At 40.8% G+C, this 24855-nt stretch overlaps 1 pseudogene across 1 annotated transcript; it reads left to right on the top strand.

The window, feature by feature from the left end:
- The first annotated feature begins 6542 nt into the window (after nt 1-6542).
- Nucleotides 6543-23937, top strand: LOC311060293 (dynactin subunit 1-like; annotated as a pseudogene). Its single transcript has 19 exons — nt 6543-6709; nt 8832-8836; nt 9415-9493; nt 10131-10290; nt 11067-11165; nt 11803-11998; nt 12455-12574; nt 13004-13153; nt 13599-13759; nt 14290-14458; nt 14678-14746; nt 15638-15850; nt 17588-17638; nt 22091-22291; nt 22410-22484; nt 22625-22701; nt 23067-23176; nt 23341-23459; nt 23737-23937. The product of its transcript is annotated as a dynactin subunit 1-like (transcript).
- The last annotated feature ends 918 nt before the right edge of the window (nt 23938-24855 follow it).

Here is a 24855-nt window from a genome sequence, read left to right as displayed (position 1 = left end):
ACGCGAGAGGGCATTCCCGGGGATGCCCTCTTGCATGTACGCATGTCTGCTTGTCAGACCAATCACAGCCCTTGCTGTGTTGTCCCTCCCCTTAACTACGTCGCTCTTGCAGAGCTCGGCTCAGTTCTCAAGGTTTACAGAACTGAGGCTAGGTCGCTCGATACTAGGTCTCTCCGGTCGATGATAGATTACTATTGGAAACTGTTCTACTTGATTTCGGTTCATATATCACTGATCTACTTTCATTTCATCGTCTTTTGTCTGAGGTGAGTAATATTACTTGATATATACTTTTTTCCCGCCTTTATTACTTTATTTTTATGTTTTCCCGCCTTTTTTGGACTACATGAACGTTCAGATTTCAAACACAGTTTTTGCCCCATGGCCACGGATGTTATCATTATGTACGGGCCCTCAGAAATAGCCGTATCTTCCGTATTGTTCAATAAAAAGCATTTTAATCCGATCGGTGGCCATTTGCTCATAGCTGGCACACTCTATCAGAGTGCAGTACACCTACCAACCGATGGGTAATGCAGTTGAAAGCACAAGGCGGACATGCTGAGAAAATGGCCACCGATCGGATTAAAATGCTTTTTATTGAACAATACTGAAGATACAGTTACTTCTGAGGGCTCGAACAGAATTGTCACATCCGTGGCCATGGAGGTAAGAACTTTATATTTGAAATGTGAACGTTTATGTACATGTACGGGCCTTAAATGAATTAAGTACAAACGCCAGGTTACGTTTGTTTCAGGCCCCAGGACTCTGTTGGCTTGTTTTCATAAACTTATGTCACAATCGACCTGTCCATAACAATTCATTATACAACGCAGAATGCAGCTTTTAATCAACATTGCATTTGTTATATCTTGTCTGTTAAAATTGAGCTTGTAGATCTGCTAAAACTAACTTTAAGCAGCCTCTGAAACTGGGTTAAAACTAACGGCTATAAACGTATGCCTACAACTTCCGCATGGCAGTGAGGTAAATGATTACATTATCAACAGTATTGCTATCATGTTTATGTATTTACCAGGGACACAGTGCACATTAATCAACATGTTGGTTTTCACATCCGTGTAATGAACCAGAGTTAGCCAGAAGCTAGCTTTCATCTGTAGTCCCTGAGCAGGCTGTTAAAAGTGCTGATATAATAACTATCCATACAAAAACGGTTGTATCAATACCATACAAGACCAGTAGACATAGTACAGGAGACAGAACAATGATATTTTATATGTTGGTGGACTTTACTGAGACAATGGCAAACAACGTGGCTTTGACTCAGTATAGAGTAACATGAGTTTAACTCTAGAAGGAGATGCTGTTGTAATTTGACTGTTTTACTAGCAGTAAATAGACATTCATTTGACGCACTGTTTGGTTCAACAAGTGTTTATCTGCACCGAGCATTGTACTGGGTTGACTAATGTTAGAGGACGCCGTGGCTTTGTTGTTTGTTGTTGTTTCTCTCGCTGAACCTGGCAACTTGCCATGTCCGCTTATTGTAAGCGGATGGTCGCGCTTCTTTTGGGGCTTGTTTTGGGGTTGAAAAGGACCGTAATGAGAGTAGACGGTACACGGTTGGTCATACCGTGTCGGTCGCGCACGCGCGCCACTCTCAATTGTATATTAGGATCATCATATTTATGATTATGTGTCCACATTTGCCTCTAAATTGTGGAGAAACTGTCGATGCGGAACCAAACTGTCAAGCAATTGTTTCCGCCCAGACACGTTTCACTGTCGCACATGTCGAAAATAGCAGATCTACAAGCTCACAACGCGTCGCTGTGAGCTTGTAGATCGGCTATTTTCAAATAGACTATGTATGAAATAAGGCTAAAGTGGTTAAGGTATGTTTTATAATGTAATAATTTATATCTTAAAAGTAACTTGTAACTAAAGTTTTCAAATAATTGTAGTGGAGTAAAAGTACAATATTTGCCTCTGAGATGTAGTGGAGTAGAAGTAAAAGTATTGGAAATTGGAAATACTCAAGTAAAGTAGAAATACCTCAAAATTGTAGGCAAATAGGTTTTATAAAATGTTCATGAATAGGAATTAATATTCACATTATATTCATGAATAACTTTGGTTAACTAGAACACTGACGTGACTTACTTGTAAATCTATGCCCACATCAAGACTTTATTTTAGTCTAAATATTTGTCCCTTCCTGCTCCAACTTAGAAGGACAGAATTGTGTAAAGTGGGCAGGGATCACGGTGTAATCTATTGGTTGCTTCATGCCAGTGTTAGACTTGATTTAAGAAGTAGTGCTTTTCCAGTCAGAAGACAGATTGAAAGAAGCTGTCTGATTCAGTACACACTGTGCTTTTTATATCGTCAAAATTGCCTTCTGGTGTCCAGATGCTTCAGTTATCACAAAACAGCTGAATGCCGTAAATAAATCCCCTCTTCTTTATTCTTTGCTTTTTCATTTAGCAAGGATTTTAAGGATGCACGATTTTGGCCGATATCCAATTACCGATTATTTTCTTGGTCAAATGAATCAATACGGCTATTTCTCTTTTCGTCTATTACTGTTATAGCCTACCCTGATTTGTTTTTCCCTGCATCAGGCTTATTACAGTTATTCATTTAATATTATGTCGCAGATTGAAGGGAAGATGGAAATATTCTTTCCTAAGGGCGATCTTAAACACTAAGTGTTTACACCAGTGGTTCTCAAACTTTTTCATGTCAAGGACCCCCAAAATTATATGTATTTGGCCGCGGACCCCCATCCAAAAACATTTTGTTACAGGGACCCCCAGAAGCAAAGATTTGAGTTACAAATGTTCGCTTAAAAATATATATATTCAAAGATTTGCACAAATTTTCAATATCTTTAAAAAATAGCAGATCTACAAGCTCATAGCGTGGCACTCGGTGCCGCGCTATGAGCTTGTATATCTGCTATTTTTGAATAGCCAAAGTATAAAAGGTCATAATTATTCTGATGCTATATTTACACATTTTGCTGGGTACCCCCTGGAACACCCTCAAGTACCCCTGGGGGTCCCCGGACCCCACTTTGAGAACCAATGGTTTACACAACATGACCGGCACTTTGGCTACCATAGTCTGTTGGACACCTGTAAGGGGGAGGAGGAGAGTTTGCTTGTTTGGACAGCAGCATAATTCCCCATGTTCATCAGCGGTGACCATGTATCACACAGACTATGAAACCATGTCCGTTAGAGCAGTGGTTCCCAAACCTTTTAGCTCCAGACCCAAAATAAATCTTATGTCTCGCCGTGACCCAAAATAGTGAAAATAGCCGATCTACAAGCTCACAAGATGCGACATGTTGCGAGCTTGTAGATCTGCTATTTTCACAAATTCTTAAAAGTACTTTTCCCCCTCCAATTAATGGATTTTTAAATGTATTTGTATGCTTTCGAAAAAAAGTTTTTTGTTGGGAATGTTTTGATAATCTTTTGAAATAATAAAAAAATGAGGAAGTTAGGAAACACAAAATAAACATATTTACTCGCGTGACCCATACAACACGACCCACATATGGGTCCCGACACACTGTTTGGGAAACGGTGGGTTAGAGTACCTCTTTCTCAAGTGGTATGGTAACGGCCGTCTCTCTTTTGTCATGAGGCGGATCGCTGCTTGGAACAAGATAACAATAAAGAATTCAATCAATCAAAGCCACACAGCAATTTGCATGATGCTCAAGCAATGGCTGAACATGGCTTTGCTATCATGCTGCCTAGGATGGCAAATAAACAGTGATATGTTGGATGGATGGATAGGCTTTTAGTTTAGTGGTGTTAGTTAACAAAATTCAGTGTCGTAAACATACATGTCGTTACAATACACAATGTCATTTAGAACATTGGTTCTCAAAGTGGGGGCCGGGGACCCCCAGGGGTACTTGAGGGGGTTCCAGGGGGTCCCCAGCTAAATGATGGACAGGGACCAAATGGACCCTGGCTTATGGGTCTTTAACTCTGAGAGTGTACAAATGGAACCAAATGGACCCTAACGGGTCCATTTGGTTCCATTTGTACACTCTCAGAGTTAAATTGACATTGATGTTACAATATGAATTGGGGTCCCAGAGACATACATGCTATTAAATGGGGGTCCGTAGCCTAATGCATGTCACACTGGGGGTCCTTGAAATGGTTGAAAATCACTGCTAGAGAGCCGTAAAAATCTTCTATTATGGGTGTCCCTGGCTTATCTTTTCAAATGGGGGTCCGTGGGCTAATAAGAGTCTATTTGGGGGTCCTTGGCACGAAAAAGTTTGAGAACCACTGATTTAGAAAAGGGTTTGGACAGCTGCTTTTTACAACAAACCCTCAAACGTGTTGCTCTGCTCCGTTCCCCAGGTGGTGAAGCTTCACACCAAGCTGGGGAAACCCATCCCTTCCACGGAGCCCAGCGTGGTCACCCAGACCTCCTCCTCCACCACGGCCGCCCCCAGTAAGACCCCCTCCTCTGGCCTGGGCAGCTCCAGCACCACCTCTTCGTCCAATGCTTCTGCCTCCTCACCCACAACTCCTCCTACTACCTGAAGCCTGAAACCTGAAACATAGTGAGCGGTGGCGGGGGGGCGCTCGGCAAGAACGTGCTCGGCAACAGTCTGTCGTCTGCCAACTCCACCGCCCCCCCGTCAAGAAGGCCTCCGCCCCCAAGATCAACTCTGTCGGTCAGTAGGTCCCCTTTGAATGTTGACGTCTCCTGGCGGTATTTGACAATGACTTCATTCTTCACCTTGTTGCCATTATGCTCTGTACTGTGTTTTTGCTGTATTCCTGTTTGATTAGTATAGCTCTGCATTTAACCAGTTCAACCACATGAATCCTAGCGTCCCTATTCGGGGCTCGTCGTAATAGGCAAACATTCAGTGAAAACAAAAATCGTCTCACTACACGTCACGAGGCATTGTGTGAGCTTGTAGATCGGCAGAGATTGATGAGTGATAGAAAAGGACGGGGCCAATTACAGACCCCTTGCACACCCATCTAAGTATAAAGGGTTTAAGTCATTGAACCCCTATGTACTTATCACACAATGAATAAAGAAAACGACTTCCATTTTCACTTTAAAAATGTTAAAACATTTTATTTTTGACAATTTGCACCTATAATGACGTGCCCAAAATAGGGACACCAGGTTGAAAGTGGTTCAAACACTCATCACTAATAAAGAGTGAAGCTGGTTTCACAGAGCGTGCTTTGCACTCAAAGGCTACATGCCAATGTCTGGATAAGTCTCTGCCAACTTGTGTAGTGATGGACGGCGACCAGGCGTGCGTTTCCAAACCTGACATTTCTTGAAGTTCTGTGCCTTGTAGAATAACAAGTGTATAACCTAGTTTAACCATGCAGTCTAATGGCCAATAGTTCACTCCTGGACTGTGATTGGCCACCCATTGTACACCCCTTCCACCCACAATGGGTGGCCCCTGGACACCCCCGCTGACTCTATTCAGCACTGTGATTGGCTAGCGAGACACATGATGAAATTAATAACCTATAAATAGGACTATGCACTTTAAAAAAAAACTTTTTTTTTTAAGTGAGCTTCCATCACTGCGATGACCACACCGCCCACTTCACATTTTTGGGGCGGTGTAACCGCCCCCTATAAGTGAGTTTTGGACACTGACCAATCCTGCACTGTGATTGGCCAATAGTCTACAACACAGTCTACACCCCTAACCCTTCCATTGTTAATGCAAATCGATACTTTTGCAAAGTCAGCCAATCACATTACAGCTAGTGTCATCACCACTAACTGTAATGTGATTGGCTGACTTTGCAAATTCAGGACTGTGATTGGCTAGCAAAACACATGACACATGTGCAGCCCTATGAATAGCAGTATGGACTTAAAAAAAAGTAATTTATCCTTTTTTTTAAGTGAGTCATGTTGTGATGACCACACACCGCCCACTTCACACTGGGTGTGATTTTTGGGGCGGTGTAGCCGCCCCCTATAAGTGAGTTTTGGACACTGACCAATCCTGCACCGTGATTGGCCAATAGTCTACAACGCATTGTATACCCCTAACCCTTCCATTGTTAATGCAAATCGATACTTTTGCAAAGTCAGCCAATCACATTACAGCTAGTGTCATCACCACTAACTGTAATGTGATTGGCTGACTTTGCAAATTCAGGACTGTGATTGGCTAGCGAAGCACATGACACATGTGCAGCCCTATGAATAGCAGTATGGACTTTAAAAAAAGTAATTAATCCTTTTTTTAAAGTGAGTCATGTTGTGATGACCACACACCGCCCACTTCACACTGGGTGTGATTTTTACTATTTGAATGCAGTTTTGCGTTCTGTTAATCAAGTAACTCGTTTCAGAACTATGTCTTTGTCATTAAAAAGTAATTGGTTACAGAATTGCCTACTGAGAATAGTAACTCTTTGGAATACTCTTACATGAACTAAATTGAAACCTCATTGCGATTCCTTTCTTGTCCTGTGAATGAATAGTTTTCTTTCCACCATTTCTCTTTTAGTCGCCCCGACTCTTCAGACGATCGCTACGTAATGACCAAGCATGCAGCCATTTATCCCTCAGAGGATGAACTCCAAGCTATCCAGAAGATTGTGTCCATGACAGAACGTGCCCTCAGACTGGTGTCGGACATCATCACTGACCAGGACAGAGACAAGGGCAAGGAAGAGGACAAGGAGAAGGAGGAGAAAGAAGACAGGTGAGACATCTGAGAGAGCTCAACATCTCTTTGTCTCCTCATGTTTCTGTGTTTAAACTTCAAACATAAAATATACTTAAAGTACTAGAACGTTTGAAAAATAGCAGATCTACAAGCTCATGAGCTTGTAGATCTGCTATTTTCAAGTAGCATATTTATAAAGTAGGGCTAAAATGGCTTTCAAATAATTGTAGTGGAGTAAAAGTACAATATTTGCCTCTGATATGTAGTGGAGTAAAAGTAATTACAATAGTATATTTGAAATACTCAAGTAAAGTACAAATACCTCAAAATTGTACTTAACACATATACTGCCAATCCCGAGATATCTCGGGACATTAAATCCACCCGTTACCTGCGTATCCCGAGATATCTCGGGATCGTCTTTTAATGTGGTTTAATAACGAAAAAAAATGTTTTGGGTACCATCCTTGATTTTTTTTTTTTTCCCCATGACGCTTCCGACCCATCCTATGAGAAAATTTCCGACAACCGTTTCCGGTTCGTTTTTTATCTTGAAAAAACAGTTTTTCCATGGTTTTGGCTAAAGATCATGGTTTTCACACGGTTTAAAAAACGAATGGTAAGCTCCGGTTGTATTTTCTTTTCTTTGATCGACGAACGGTTATCCTCTTTGTGTTTAAAAACGATCTGATAGCCGATCGGAGGCTAAGCTAATCTAAGATGGCCGGTGGGGAAACGTCACAGCCACGTCACAGCCAAACGGAAATGACGTTTGCAGCCTCTTTCAGTGGCTCATACCACAGAAGAAGAAAAAGAAAAAAAAGTGTAAACATTATGAGGGCTCGTACGTCCGTCGTTGCTGTTTATGAACACCATCCGATCGCGGATTTTAATGGATATATTTTTTTTGTGAACGGTTCAAAAGGCTATAAAACTCAAAAACGCTGGCAGTGGGTGAGTACCTTATGAATAAACTCTGGCAGGGAATGTGTTAAGTACAGTACTTAAGTAAATGTACTTTGTTACTTTACACCACTGCTAGATAGCCTGCCTGTAGATAGTGCTTTTGTAATAGTTTCTAATTGTAACACTCCTCATACTGCATGTTGTACCCTATATCGTCTTAGTAACATTATTATGTTTTCTCCATCAAAGCATGCATGCTGTACGTGTGAAACATCTTGACCGGCAGAAATACATCTGCTTTGAGGGACCACTGTCTTTTACATCATTTCTGGAGTGTGGTGAGTGAAACATTGTTCCACAGCATGCCCTATGCCATTGATGGTGTACAAATGATTGGTGTCCATTTGGTTCCATTTTTACACTGTCTTAACATTGATTTTACAATATAGATTGGGGTCCCAGAGATAGACATGCCATTAAATGGGGGTCCTTGATATTAAGGGTTGAGAATCACTGCTAGAGCCGTAAAAGTCTTCTTATTATGGGGGTCCCTGGCATATCTTTTCAAATGGGGGTCTGTGGGCTAATTGTCAATTTGGGGGGTCCTTGACATGAAAAATTGAGAACCACTGTCATATGCAACAACATGCTGGGTGTACAGTACAAGGCACAATCCGTTTTATTTAGGATAGAGTGATTCAATGTCTTCAGTAGGGCTGTCAATCTTCCTCATATGATTGAATTTTCTGTGGCTATTTTAATCAATTTTTATGACACATTAATACAATTAAATCAATTGCACAACAGATTTATCAATAAGCTTGTGCAATCTTGTTTTGTCTTCAGTTGCCAAGAAATTTGAAATTCCTAGTACCTCAGACTTAAAAGTCTATGATGACTTGAACACTGAAGTTGAACACTGAAGTTTTATAAAGAAACCAGACCTTGTGTGTTGGAGATTTGTTCACCCCAAGACTCAAATCCTGAAGAGTTCTGTTGCTTGTCAACATGGAGCCTTATAGCCTCATCCATACAGTCCTGGCTAACCTAAAATGTCACACAGCTATATTTTTGTACTTTTAAATGATCTTTGTTTCTATACGCCCAATGTAAGTAAAAGAGAGAAAGTGTCTGAGGAAGAACTTTGTTGGTGTGTTGATCCTTCCGTATCTAATTTGAGCTTTTTACATTACACTTGCCACAAACATTCCTCTCTTGCTAATCACACTTGTTATGTCAACATTATTGCTAGATTCAGTGAGCCCCTCTGCAAGCAATTCCATTCCAATTTCCTCAAATATACTTGGCCACCAAATGTATTGGCCTGTAGGACCAGACTGAGGAACTTGAAGGGGTCCTTGGGGGGGTTCCAGGGGGTCCCCAGCTTGATTGATTGCTAGGAACCAAATCGACCCTTAATGGGTCTTTAACTCAGAGTCTATAGCGGGAACCAAATTGACCCGTAGTGGTCCATTTGGTTCCATTTACACACTCAGACTGATGCCTTGCCATGTAGATTGGGCTCCCAGAGATGAGAATCGTATGAAATGGGGGTCCGCGACCTCATGCAAAACAAACTGGGGGTCCTCAAAATGATAAAGGTTGATAATCACTGCTCAAAAATCTATGTACACGTGTTTCTTAATGGTTTGTATCTGTCTCTCTTTCTCTCCCATCCACCCCTGTCTCTCTGTCCAATGGTTCCTCGCTCTCTCTCATTCTTTCTCTCTCTCTGACTCCTCTCTCTACGCCACTCTCTCTATCAACCCTATCTCCCTGTGTGTATCTTTCTCTCCCACCTCTACCGGGTTCCTCTCATCATGCTGTCCCTCCAGGTACAGACGGCGCGGCCTCCAGCTACCATGTCAAACAGTTGGAGGAGCAGAACGGCAGGCTGAAGGAGGCCTTGGTCAGGTCAGTCAAAATGTGTACATCTGTTTAAAAACAACAGCAGTTGACCCAAATGGTTTCCAATCAGGAATGACTTGCCAACAGCATGATAGTCATAATAACCATTATCCACACAAGCAAGTGGTTTAAAAATAAACCACTTGACTTAAATGATATGTAGGTGTCCTCTGCTGCCTCGGACACACGCACATTGTACTTTTACAATAACAAGACATAGTCTGGTTATGGCATTGCCTCCCTGTCAAATTGTAAGCAGAGTTGTACCGATACTTGTATCGGAAAAACTGCCGATACTGCCTAAAATGCTGGTATCTGTATTGGCGAGGATGCCATTCCGATACCACATAAATTACATGATATTTCATTCATATTTTGATTTCTTCAATTGATGTTGCAAGACTGTTTTATACTCTTACTTGTACTATTTACCTGAGAGTGTACAAATGATATACTCTCAGACCTGTAAGGGTCTATTTGGAACCCCCTCAAGGAACCCAGATGGTCCCTGAACCCCACTTTGAGAACCACTGTCCTAGATTTGTTTAAATGAGATGCGCAAGTTATGGGGATCGGTAAGGGAAAAAATGGTATCGGTTACATCTCTAATTGTAAGTTGTTAACCCCCCTGTTATGTTCACAGGACGCGTGACCTGTCCTCGTCAGAGAAGCAGGAGCACGTGAAGCTGCAGAAGCAGACGAAGAAGAAGAACATGGAGCTGGACACTGTGAGGAGCCAGAAGGAGAAACTCCAAGAGGACATGACACTAGCCGAGGCAACTATCGATGAGCTGAAAGAACAGGTACGGACAGTTGGAGCGAATCACTGTCATTTTGAAGAGGGGGTACTGTCTTCCCCTGTATAGGATATGAACCACATGCTTAAAATGAAGATGATCTCATCTTTTTCTTTAAAAAGATGACTGCTAATGCTCTTTATCGTTAAGAACTGAGGCCGATTCTGCAAATGCCTTCTAAACCAGTAGTTTTTCCAAGATCTTTCAAAAATGTTAAAAAATGGCAGATAAAATCTAAAATGACACAGATCCTTTCCCGTTTTTAAGGGGTAACATGTTCTAGTTTACTATTTCACCATATCTAAACTACTTTAATAATACATTTTACACACTTTAATTATACAATGAACAATCAAACAGCTAAGTATGCAATACACATGCACTTAATTTTATTTAACCCCACTTAAGCCCTAAAATTCTCACTTACATGCCCAAAATTGGGACGGGACGTTGAATGAAAGTGGTTAAATATTGTATTTGCTGATGCTGATATTGTCAAAAAAAATAGAATGTTTAAAAGAACAAAAGCACAGCAAAAGAAACACAATACAAAGTGATGAAAAATTGTAAGAGGCAAACCATCTGGGTTAAACAGGTTTCCTTTGCAGATATGAATGTCATTCTGTCAAATTTGCAGATATTAGTGAATGGGATTGGGTGAAGTGACATTTAAATGGATATGGATAATTGTACCTGACTTTCAAACCATGTGCCTCTTGTAATGATTGTGTGTGTGTGTGTGTGTGTGTGTGTGTGTGTGTGTGTGTGTGTGTGTGTCACAGGTGGATGCTGCTCTGGGGTCAGTGGAGATGGTGGAGACCCTGATGGAGAGGGACCTGGAGGAGAAAGTCCGGGAGCTGAGAGAGACGGTCACTGACCTGGTCAGTGCACCTGTGTTCTTCACCCCGACTTGCATGCAATCAGTGTTTCATAGCCCATCAAGACCTGAGGCCCATTTTACAAACGCCCTCTCAGTGGTTCTCAAACCTTTTCATGTCAAGGACCCCCAAATTGTTGTACAAGCTTGCAGCGTGGCACGAAGTGACACGTTGTGAGCTTGTAGATCTGCTATTTTCAAAAGATTTGTACCGGTATACATTTTGAAAACTTAAAATGGGACATTCTGCATAAGGAATACTTTCACTTTTGGTATTTTAAAGGAATAGTTTAGCCAATAATTTGATGACCGGCAGCGGTTCCGTATGGAGACACAAAGGAGATTCTTTGTATCTCCATACAGAACCGCTGCTGGTGAGTAATTGATAGAAAACGTCATTTTGGGCGTGAACTATCCCTTAAGTACATTTTGATGCCACTACTTTTGTAGTTTTACCCAAGTACATTTTGAATACCAGACTTTAGCTTGTAACAGTTTTCCTACATTGTAGTATTGATAATTTTACTTAAGTAAAAAGATTTGAGTACTCCTTCCACCACTGCATTTGGCTTTGTTCTACGCCTTACAATGTATATACTACCACACATGACGGTCGGTCCCCTGTTCTGTCCTCCCAACAGGAGGCCATTAATGACATGAATGACGAGCTCCAGGAGAACGGCAGGGAGAGACTGAGATGGAGCTGAGAGAGCAGCTGGACATGAGCGGGGGGGAAAGGTCCGCGAGGCCCACAAGAGAGTTGAGGCTGCCCAGGAGACCATGGCCGATTACCAGCAGACCATCAACAAGTACAGAGAGCTCACTGCCAGCCTGCAGGTGCATAGATCACTACACACATACACGTTGTACTACTATACTTACTTACCGCAACATTTTAGGATGGATTTTCGTTTTAAATGCATTTTTTCCCCCATGAGTTTTTTTGCCGTTTGTAACCCTGAACCTAACTCTAAATCCTAATTCTGACCCCAACCTGAATCTTTTCCTAATTGTAACCTTGGCTCTAAAAGTCTTTGTTAACAAATTCTCTTGTGGTGTCCAGGAAAATGGCCTTCACAAGGTCAATTTCTACTATACTTATGGGGACACGTGGCCCTCAAGTATATTCAAAAACACACACACACACACACACACACACACACACACACACACACACACACACACACACACACACACACAGGAATGAGAAGTGAGCTGCTATGATTATCAGTAGGTCGTCAGTAAATGCACATTGCTCACTGCTGTCTGTGTGTGCTTTTCCCTGTGCACCAGGAGACCAACAGAGAGCTGACCAACCAGCAGAATGCCAACGCTGAGCAGGTCCTGCTGCATCCTCCTGCAGAGATGTTTGATTTCAAGATAAAGTTTGCAGAGACCAAAGCTTATGCCAAGGTACGGCTGAGACGAATGTCAGAATGCTAGGAATCTGATTGGGAGTTGATGGGGATTTGAATCAATCCAATGACAATAAAATGTCTAAAGTGACACTTTGGTACCACTACCACAAAACTCAAGCCAAGCCATACTGGAAAGAAATGGATTGGAAAAGGTTGTATCCAGTTTAACTGAGCACTAGGCTTACGTGATCATAATTCTTGTTAATGGCATCAATGGACATTTAGTTTAAAAGTTTTACATTAATAAAAGTTTAAGAAGAGTAATGAATAGTAACCGCTCATATCATAAAATTAGGATAATCATTTCTGGATCCTAAAATTATTACGATATTTATCAATTCCGATTCCTTCATTTTCATGGGTACCTGGCAGTTTGGATATGGTTCCTAACTTCTATACCCAACCTTGACTGTGTGTCTTCCAGGCCATCGAGATGGAACTGAGGAAGATGGAGGTGGGCCAGGCTAACCGCCAGGTGTCCCTCCTCACCGCCTTCATGCCTGAGTCCTTCCTCCATGGAGGAGACCACGACTGTATCCTGGTGCTGCTGCTCATTCCAAGGCTCATCTGCAAGGTGTGTGTGATCTGCAAAAAAACGAAAAAAATAGTCTGACCAATGCCACATGGGTTCGATCCTGATTTTGGAGAGTCCTAGACCACTAATGTTTGACCGATCTTTTGTAAAAAAAAAAGTATTTTAATGTGTTTAACAACATAAGCCCTGTTCATACATTTTCAGAAATAGCCTATCTACAAGCTCACAATGTGTCGTGAGCTTGTAGATCGACTATTTTTGTTATTGTTTTGAAAACGTTTGTTAATGTTCACTTAAAATGACATGCCCAAATAGGGACACTCTGTTGAAAGTGGTAAAACATTGGGACACATCGGCTGCATAATTACAATACTGATCGTCGACAAATAAGTAAAACAATGGCCATATATCAGCCAGCCGATGTATCGCTCAGGCTCTGCTTACCACCTGTTCCCAACATGTCCGTGTGTCATTTCCCCTGCAGGCGGAGTTGATCAGCAAGCAGGCCCAGGAGAAGTTTGACCTGAACGGTGACCCCCTGCAGGGAACCGCGATGAGGGGATCCCGTGGAGAGCAGCTCAGCTTCGCCTCAGGACTGGTCTACTCCCTGGGCCTGCTGCAGGCCACTCTGCACAAATATGAACAGTGAGTGACTATCGCACATGAGAGACTAAATTGGGAATGTTGTCATTGGAGAATACCCACCATGCTAAAACGTTATAACAAGATTCCAAATAAATTAAAAGATTCTGGTAATGCTCCATGTTGCTATCCAGAACTGAACACCTTTATTCCCAATGTATTGAACATCTTCAATAAAAATTCAGTCCAATGAGAGACAACCTTTCTCGCTCGTATTTCGTTTATAAGTTTTGTCCTCTGTTAACTACTAAAGCCCTACATACTTACCGTCATACCGTATGACGAATAGTGAAACTAGCAATTCTACAAGCTCACAACAATCTGCTATTTTTGCTGCAAGGGAAAGTGCGACATTGTGTCATATTGGTCCCTGAATCTGAACAAAGCAAACGCACTACTGGTTTGAAAACACACTTAATGCATTACTTTTGAGCGTCCTGTGTATCACAAAAACCTTAACGTTATCGGTCTCTCCACTCTCGCCACTTCTAACATTATCTGTCCTTCCATTGTCATGTCCTCCTCTCATCCAGGGCTATGAGTGGCTGCAGTGTGGAGGTGTTTAAGAGGATGGGCACGCTGTACTCTGAAATGAGCGTCCACGAGCGCTCTCTGGACTACTTCATCGACCTGCTGCACAAAGACCAGCTGGATGAGACCATTCAAGTGGAGCCACTCACCAAGGCCATCAAATACTACCAGGTAACAACAATACAGGACCTCTAGGCTGCCATCTAGCATTTAAAACATGCACACATTTGTGTGTGTGTGTGTGTGTGTGTGTGTGTGTGTGTGTGTGTGTGTGTGTGTCTCTCTCTCCATGGAAAAACTGTGCATGTGTCCGGTCTGCATTAATACGCATTCAACGTATTCATGCTTGTTACTTGTCTGTAAGTAACTCACTACTGTTGTGTCCTCCAGCATCTGTACAGCATCCACCTGGCGGAGCTCACAGAGGACTGCACCGTGCAGCTGGCTGACCACATCAAGGTATTTCAACGCCTTGTGATTTTATTTTGTCTTTATTTATTTTTTGTTGGTGTTTGCTGGGTTACATGTCGCCTTTCCGACATGTCGCCTTTCCGACGTTAACGAACCCTATACCTAACCCTAACCCTAACCGCACGCGGAAGCCACTAGTCGGAGTGGCGAGATGTCGGAATGGAAGGCGGTTACCGTTTGCTGCTGTCTGCTGCACCTTTAATGCGGTCACACCCTTGCCCGTTAAAGCCGAAAGCAAGCTACATACACTGCAACTGTGAAGACAAACGGATCTAACAAAATAAGACTAAGGAAGTTTATTTTGTAATTTGGTGATTTTTTTTTTAATTCTGTTGTGATTTGGCACTATAGTCAAATTTAACAAATTGTCTCAAGACAGTTTACATATAGAGCAGAGACCCAACGTTTCCCCCCCAGAGAGCATTTGGCAACAGTGGCAAGGAAAAAACCCTCCTTTTAACCACTTAAACCCTATACTTAGTTGACTGGATTCCCAAGAACTCTATTCTAGATCCACTCCTGTTTTCGCTCTACACTGAAATACATCGTCATCAAATGTTTGCCCCAGAATAGGGTTCATGTGGTTATTGGGAAGAAACCTTGGGCAGAACCAGGCTCTAGAGGGTGGGCGCCCCTGAGATACAGGGGAATGGAGAGAGAGAATAAGTGCCTGGTGTGCATGGATTCAAGTTCTCGCCACGACTGATTTCAGTCATTTGTATTCCATAGAAGCCAGCATGTCTTCTATGGCATCATGTTGCGCAACTATGCTCTCAATGCGCCTGCGACTGTTTCACAAATCACACATTACGACTTGGTCATACAAACCTTTTTCAGTCGTGAGATTGTATTTTGCTTTAATCCATGGGTGTGTCTCAGTTCATCCAGAGTGGCCTGGACTGTGTGGCAGTGGCGTCGGCTCGCCTGCGGGCCTTCCTGACCGCCGGTCAGGAGAGCTCCAGCCTCTGCATCCTGCTGAAGGACCTGGACACCTCCTGCTCCGACATCAGACAGTTCTGCAAGAAGATCCGTCGCCGCATGCCCGGAACGGACGTGATGGGAGCACCCGCCGCTGTCATGTTTGGACCACAGGTACACATACACCCATTCTACTGTCTGTACGGGTCAGTGATTCTCAAACCTTTGAATTTCAACGACCCGCCCCCCCCCCCCCCCCACCCCTAATTGTTATGTGCACTAGGCCACAGACCCCCATTTGGTGCAATTCATCTCTGGGGTCAATTCTTCATCTCTGGGAACCCCAATCTACCCTGTAAAATATGTTTTCAATTAAAAAAAAAGCTACTTTTTGATATAATCTTTCACTGATATATTTTTCACAATGACCATTCCACATACAGGTAAATGTTGTTTGACAACTTCTCTTAGAGTGTTTGCCCCTGACAACCGGGAATGTATTTCTTTATGTACTTTTACAGTTAATAACAGGATTCCCACCGTCATGAATTTCCTGGATATATTTTGAAATGAGAAAAACTGTCTGCCAGGCCTGGAAAAAAGGAAAGTATTGCAGCAGTATATGTGGTTTCTACACTGTTACAGGTGGTCCAAATGCTGGCGACAGAGCTCCCGTCTGTGAGGAAAACCAGCTAACCACAGAAACCCAGTGTCGTGAGGCCATTGTATATGTGGCTGTATGTATGTATGTATGTGGCTCTTCAACTGCCTTGCATTAACCCACTAAGACCTGAGGAAGCATCTGTGTCACTTTTTCATTTGAGCTAAAAAGCATTATTTTACACTTTGACTATTCAAAAATAGCAGATATACAAGCTCATAGCGCGGCACCGAGTGAGCTTGTAGATCTGCTATTTTTTGAAAATATATATTCTTTTAAAGCGAACAATAACTCAAATCTTTGCTTCTGGGGGTCCATGGAACAAAATATTTTGAGACGGGGGTCCGCGGCCAAATTCATATCATTTTGGGGGGTCCTTTACATTTTGCAGAATATAAATTATACAGCAGAAAATGTCCTTATGGTTCATCTTGCATATTGTGGCAATAAAAGTGATTCTGGAGGCTACCTAATCGTGACCAAAACATCCCATTGAGATCCGGCTCTAAACTGTTTGCAAACGGTCACTATATTTATATAGTGACAAATATATATTTGTGTCTAAAATACAGTATTTTTGCTTGAAGTTTTCAGCTGTGGCGTGGCTGTACACTGGATCTGATATCTTGGCCAACACAGCTGTGGACTGAGGGGACCGTCCCAGACTGCACTACTGCAAGGTTTGTTTAACATAACATGACACATGTGCAAATCAAAACCTTTTAGATCTAACTATCTAATGTTAGCATATGGACATTTTCTTGTGGTCAGTCCATTGTCCGTTTTTAAGGAGGCATTGCCAATATATATACTCTGTAGCTTAACTCTTTGACTGCCATATGAACAGTGTAATAGTGTGCCACTGCTGCCAGCAAAAACAGTGATTTCTACTGTAGCAGTTTGCATAGAAAAATACTGTACTTGTACTTCTATCCACTACAGCTCAGAGGCAAATATTGTACTTTTAATCCACTACAATTGTTAGAAAACTTTAGTTACTTTGTAGATTTTGGGTATTGTTTAAAAAAACATAGGGTACATTAACCACTTCAGCCCCATTTAAACTTTGGCTATTTGAAAATGGCAGATCTACAAGCTCACAATGCAACATGTTGTGAGCTTGTAGGCTTACAAGCTCACTTGTCAGCTTGTTGGACACTTGTCAGCTTGTAGATCTGCTATTGTCTATTGATATGCATGTACTTTCATAGCTTTGTGTCTAAAATATTGTATTTCTTTTTTTTTTACAGCTCCTGCTGCGGACCCAGGTGACAGACACACCATCCCAGACCTACTGCAAGGTGTGTAACTATCTAATGTTGGCTTATTGACATTGTCTTGAGGTCAAATACTAGGTTGTGGGGGTCTGTGGTTTAACGCATAGGCTAAAAAATGGAAGCTCTTTGACACTACAATAGTTTGAGAACCACTGGTATTCAGGTGACAAGTATATGTTGCTTACATTTTCTATAGTTGTCAGCTAATAATAATAATAATACATTTTATTTATAACGCACTTTACATTCTCACGGATGTCAGAGTGCTACAGATTAAAAGCAGAGCATAAAAACAGCATAGGCAACAAAACAATTACAATAGACCCAACCAGGCTAAACTAAAGGGCCAACTTTTAGAAATTAAAAGGAAAAATTTGAAAAATGCTTTTTTTAAAAGGTAGGTTTTTAGTCCATTTTTAAAAGCATCAGTGGACTGTGGCGCTCTCAGGTGGTCTGGGAGGGCATTCCACAGACATGGGGCTGTGTGGCAGAAGGCCCGGTCGCCCATGGTGCGGAGGTTGGTGTCAGGCACAACAAGAAGATTGGTGTTGTTGGAGCGGAGGCTTCGGGTGGCAGGTTTTGGGGTGAGGAGTTCTTTCAGGTGGGGGGGGGGGGGGCCTTGCCGTAAATGCACTGATGGGTGAGAAGGGAAATGTTGTATTGGGTCCTGAAGGAGATGGGGAGCCAGTGAAGTGAGCGGAGGGTGGGTGTGATATGGTCATATTTTCGCACTCTCATCAGGACCCTAGCAGCGCTGTTTTGGATGTATTGGAGCCTTTGGAGGCTCTTGTTAGGGATCCCGATGAGTAGTGCATTGCAGTAATCCAGCCTGGAGGAGATAAAGGCGTGGACGAGTCAGCTGACTGAAAGGTGATAATAGGGGGGTGATTAGAGGTGTGGTTATCCATATGTGGCCAATGTTTCAGCACAATATGACAGTTTTCAAGATGGATCTTGGCACTGTTTCTTTGCTATTGTCCAGTTTATAGAAAGCTATATGCTGATAGCCATCATTGCTTTGTGTTTGTTTAGTAACAGGGAACAGCCTGTCTCTGCAGGTCCTTTTTAAACAGAAAATTAAGGGTGTGTTGGCAATTTCATCCAACCATAATCAACAACTTGATTGTATAGGATGTGTCCTGTATGAGTTCTCTCTCCTGATTGGATGAAATTGGTCTCTCAAAATCACAATTTAGTTTTAAAGGCAGTTACTGTATTCACCCAGAAGCAGTATAATAGCAGTCGCACCCCTACTTAAGTAAGACTGTGTTTGCATACTGGTACAGTGGTGTAGTTAACTGGTATAGTTGCTGTGTTTTCACGTCGTGGATGCAATGTATTATTTAGTATATTCGTTTCCATTTGAAAGTATGCTTTAATAAGTACCTGGCATACAAACATGCTCACTTCTGTGTGCCTACGTGTCTTTGGGTCATTCCAGGGCCAGTGTTTAAAGGAGGAGTTCACCCAAAAAATTACTTATTTTCTATCAATTGCACACCCAATGAAGCCTGATTATTTTTTGTTTTTGTCGCATTCCTAAGCCAATAATTTGATTCCCGTCTCCTACCAGCTAATGTATCCGGTAGGAGACACAAAGTAGATTATTTGTGTCTCCTACCGGAAATACACACGGTCATCAAATTATTGTCTTAGGAATGCCACAAAAACAAAAATAAATCCATGAAATCAAGGCATAAATCACAGTATTATTCATATTGTAGCATTGTTTTGCCTTATTCATATTATAGCATTGTTTTGTCTTATTCATATTGTAGCATTGTTTTGTCTTTTTTCATAACTATTGATTGTGAAGCATTTGTTTGAAAAGAACACTAACACTTGTTTCCCTGTTTTTCAGAAGCCGTCTAGCACTGACATTTTTTTTGCCTTTAACCTTTTTCTACTTTTCAGGAATGTTCTTTGTGAATAATTGTCATATTTCTAAGATAATTGCATTCCATTTATGTTGTGGCTCGTGAACCGGTAGTACCCAATTTCTATAACACAATATTGGCCATCCCTGAATTTAATAACAAACTCACACATGAAATAATCAATTCTAACAAATGCATAACAAACTATTTTGGATTGTATACTGCCTTTTCATAACCCACTACCTTATATTTACATGTGCATGTTGTAAATGTTTAACTCACCATTTGTTTTTAGGGCTGTAAGACTGTAACACTTATTAGGACTAAATTATTTTTTAATTCATTTTGACAAAAAAAAATTTTTTTTTTATTCAAACAGCCAATATACACTTATTAAAATAGGACTTAATTTCTTAATTAAACTAATAAATGTAATCCCAAAATAATTATGGAAAATGTTACACATTGATTCATTGATAAATACAAAATTAGATATCTACAAAATACACTTTGAGATAATTAACTTAATCAATATAGTTGCAGCCCTACAATTTGTACCTATTTTTCAGAATGTTACATGTTGTTTAATAATATATTAATATATTTACCAGGAGCTTGCTTGATCCCCTTTTTTAACAAATGGGTCGGTGCAAGAATTTTTTCCCCGTGCACTCCTAAATTGGCTGAAATAGGAGGCGTTTTTTTTGCTTCACCCTGGAAAATATTGAATTTACTTAAAAGTTAGAGTTAGTTCAATAATAAACTGTTTACAGGCATTGTAATAGTTACCATAATATATAATTGTATAATTATCACTAATAACTATAATTAACCTATATATAGAATCATAAAATATAACCATACTATTATTACATATATAATCATCATAATAACAACAACTATAATAACAATAATTGATAGGACATTATACCAAATATATTGATGGTGTTGCTTACAGTAAAGGTACCAATAATACAATTGTGTTAATAAATACTTTAAACTATATCTGCTCTGCTTTGTCTCTACTTATTATTCTTTTTACCATGTGGTTGAAAAGTGAATCTATATGTTTGGTAATGTATTTAGTCACATGTATTTAACATTTACAATGAATACAGATGTGTGTTTTTTTTTTTGTTGGAATTACTATTCAGGATCAGAAGGGTTCTTCACTACTAAAGCTGAACAAAAAGTGAAACTTTGGAATGTAACATCTCTTAATACCTAAGCCCATACACATATGAACATAATACACAAAAGTTGTTTGTTTAACTGACAATAATTTTTGCCTTCTACAATCTGGTGTTTTAATTTATTTGACCAACTTATCCACTTAACGGTTTGATCCATGCAAGAGTCAAAGCTTGTAATTGAAAGTGTTGTCAGACTATAATCTCTGCCTGCTGGACAAAATGGACTTCAATCCCTCTACTGTGTGTAAAACTGTGAAGCAATCTACATGGACATTAGAGCTTAACCAAAACTCCTGCCTGGTGATGACAAGCCTGTCACAATGTAGGCTAAACAATAGTTTTTCATTGTGGTATTGACGCCATTCAGTAACATTGATGTGCCTGATATGTTGGGGAGTATCTATTTTACAATATACAAAATGGTATGGCTTCAAACCAGCTACTAGCCAGGTCGACATGTATCGTAATGGTTCCACATGTATTATATGGTGAGACATTCCCAAGTACATTACAAGGTATTTAATATCTATTATCAGGCTGGGGAAAATTGGTGCTGAATCTTATACTCACAAAACATGACATCATAATATAAGGAAAACGTGAAATGTCTTCTGAGTATTTACAACTTGTTTGCAAATAGCAGATATGCCATTTACTCTATATACACAGGGTATTGTCTCCTCAATATCTCAGATCATAACAATAAGGTAAAAAAAAACAGGCAAGTTTGCTTTAACAATAATTTATTTTGAGATCTTCAACACCACTGGAGACTGGACTGTGAACTACTATGTGACGATGGATTCCTTGGACCCCCATGGCCGCAACCCAGAACTCTGCGTCGGCGCAACCACACTTTGCAATTGCCCTGAATTGTGAAAATTCTAGTTCAGTCTTATGCTAGATGTGCTCCTGTTTCTGCTCAACATTGTAACGGGGCCTTTTATTTGTATGGTATATATTTTACCACAAATGTTTAGCAAAATGTCCCAAATCATACCCCATCAACCAAGACAGTTAATAATGGAAAATTATATTATTGAGCATCGGAACACACGTTTAATTTAATGTTTAATATGTCCATAATGATTGATGAAGAGCATAGAGTTAAAAAAAAAGAAGGGTCAATAACTGTCATTATTCGACTGTTCTCTTGGGATAAAAAAAACTAAAACAAAACAATTAAACATCAACGGTATAATTTGAATTACCGGCTTGCTCCTCCGGACGCGAAACGTAACGTCTGGGGGGTGACAGATACATTTTTACACCCACCCTTTGTTATTGTGGTCCAAGTGAAGACGATGATTACTTTTAATTGAAAGCCATGTGTAATAATTAAAAGTAACTTCCCCTACACTGTCTATGAATTGACCTTCCTTCTCTCCGTGTCTTCCGGGTTGCAGTTGGAGGTTCTTCACCTGCTGTCTCCAGAACAGAAGGCTGAGCTGCTACTGAGGCCTGAGGTTGCAGGCCTGGACAACGGGACCCTCAGCCTGGTCTTCCACAGCTTGATGACCGGTGGTCCTGGGCCCACCCCCGGATACACATACACCTCACATAGCCCCTACTCACCACCATCACCACCACAGAATAGCTTCAGAGAGGTTGCATAGCTTTAAATATTATACATTTCTTTCATCCAATTAAACTTTTACCAGATTGTTGATGGTAATCTTCATAACCTTAAACAATATTATTTTGTTCTTTTTGAAACACTTGCAGGTGGTGAATGGGTTGATGGGAGCTTTCAGACCTGTTGGGAGCCTCGTCAGTGAGTTTGTCTCTCTCACACGTGAGGTACATACAGCGTACATACATATACTATATGCATATATGAGAAGCCAATTACTTGTTTTTATATGACTAGTTTATTATGATTATGCATATTACATCTGCTAACCTGACCCTGACATTCCTATCTATCTGTTGCTCTCCAGAGAAATGTATCCGAGATCGGAAGCATGACTCTGACCCAGACCCTGCTGAACTGGACCCTAGCTGAGCTGGCTGGCATGTACACGCCACATAATACGTCCATAGACCTAAACTTTTAAGAAAAATCATTATGAATTATAAAGTATGCATATTTAAAAAATGTATTTCTTAAAATCTTCTGAAAATCTTTTGTATTCCTTTTCCTTTTCTTTAATTTCTGAAAATCTGTTGATTTAAAAAAAAAAAGATTGTGGGACTTTGTTTATTTTTGAAAAAACAAAAAACAAGCAGGATATTTACTTTACCTTACTTTAATTCATAAAACCTGGTCTGTGACCCAAAAATGGGTCAAGAGTAAGACCCTACGTTTGGAAAACACTTATAGTCGAAATACACAAAATAGTCCCGGAATAATGATACATTTCTTTGCATTGCTGGGTCCAGAGTAAAAGACCTGAGTCATCATATGCGTCTCATGGATCCTGATCACAACCACAGCCCAGTGATGTACGAACACTTCATCCATTCCTTCTTGCTACATCACAACACGTCCGGTAAGTGAACCAAGTAGCCATAGCTAGAGACAAGCTCAGAGGACCATTTGTCTGCAGATGTACAGGAATTTCTGTTGCTTTCAGGGTACATTTTTGAGTAAAACATTACTCTATTCTAATAGTATACTATTATAGCCTACACTGACTTTTGTATTCATCTTCAGATCCTCAGTGTGTCTCCTCATCCAGCCATAGTGCAGAATGGCTGGAGGAGAACTTTGGATTCTTCTCCATGTTCGCCCCCATCACAGACTTCTATGACCTCAACCGTGACTTCTCTGGAGTGAGTGTGGACAATCTGAACATTTTTTACTGAAAACATTGATTTGATTGTTTGTACTTGACACTACAATTTCAGTAACTTAATAACCTTTCAACCTGGCGTATATTTTGGGCATGTCATCACAGGATTGCAAGATTTTCAAAAACATAATAGCTGATTTGCGAGTGTGACATTATAATTCGATTACGTATAAAATAGGGCTTCAGTGCTTAAATCTCATATCCTGCCCTCTCCCATTATATCCTGTCTGTCTGTCTCTTGTCTTAAACGTGTCCAGATGGAGGTTCTACACCTCCTGACTCCGAAGCAGACTGCAGAGATGCTGCTGGTGCCTACTCCTCCAGAGAAAGACGTCATCATCCATGCAGTGTTTGACCATCTGACACAGTCTCAAGGAGACTTTCCTGAGTTCCTGCACCACCTGGTTCTGCTCGCTAGAGAGGTAACCTCATCTGTAGAGCGTCTTATGACAGCTTAAAAAACGTACAGCAAAATATAATAGTAATTATAATAATAATAATTATTATTATAATGCATGGACTTTTATTTTATTTCTTAGGTTAAGCCACCCTGTGATGTCTACCAAGTCATGTGAGTGTGTTGTGATGATGTTAAATGGCTTACATTTTAAAGGGGCTACACCATGAATGTAAAAAAATATATATTATATATAAATATTGCCCCCCAACAACCCTGTGGTCAACAATTGGTATTTTCTTGTGCGCCTGGTGTCTTTCATCCAATTAAATGATAACTTCATGAAGACATTTGGAAAGTCTGTTTCCAATGTATTTTGCATTGTATTCTTGCGTGTGAGGCTGTTGTCCTTTTACCATAATATTTAATATTGTCTGACCACATTACCACCAAGATAAAAGTCTTGTAAATGTATTGCATGAATGAACAGGTATCGCAAATAAAGTGATTCCAGTTGCATTTCTGATCTGGTGTCCCGTCTAATGTGTCTCTATCCACTAATATGTCTCTATCCACAACGTCAGGCCTATGTCAGTGAGTCGTTCATCCCAGAAGAGAAAGTCCAGGAGCTGGGGCCTGCGTCACGCAACGCCACTACTGATGACATCACCATGTGGAACATCACACAGATTGACACACTGTGTTATTTAATGGACTCTTCAGATGGGGAGTGGGATTCAGCTCTGGTAAGTATACAAATGATCTTTGATTGATTGATGGTGTTATTGACAAATATACATGGGGGCGGCAGTGGCTCAGCAGGTAGAGCGTCTGTCTGTTTGTCTGTCTGTCTGTCTGTCTGTCTGTCTGTCTGTCTGTCTGGCTGGCTGGCAGGCTGGCTGGCAGGCTGGCTGGCAGGCAGTGTAATCAGTGTAGAAGTGAGAAAACATAATGCGTTGTGATTATATTTACACGTTTT

Source organism: Gymnoscopelus microlampas (genome assembly GCF_963454915.1).
Source record: "Gymnoscopelus microlampas genome assembly, chromosome: 14".
Lineage (NCBI taxonomy): Eukaryota > Metazoa > Chordata > Actinopteri > Myctophiformes > Myctophidae > Gymnoscopelus > Gymnoscopelus microlampas.
Note: the sequence above shows the minus strand (reverse complement) of the source record. Positions and strands in the feature narration are given on the sequence as shown.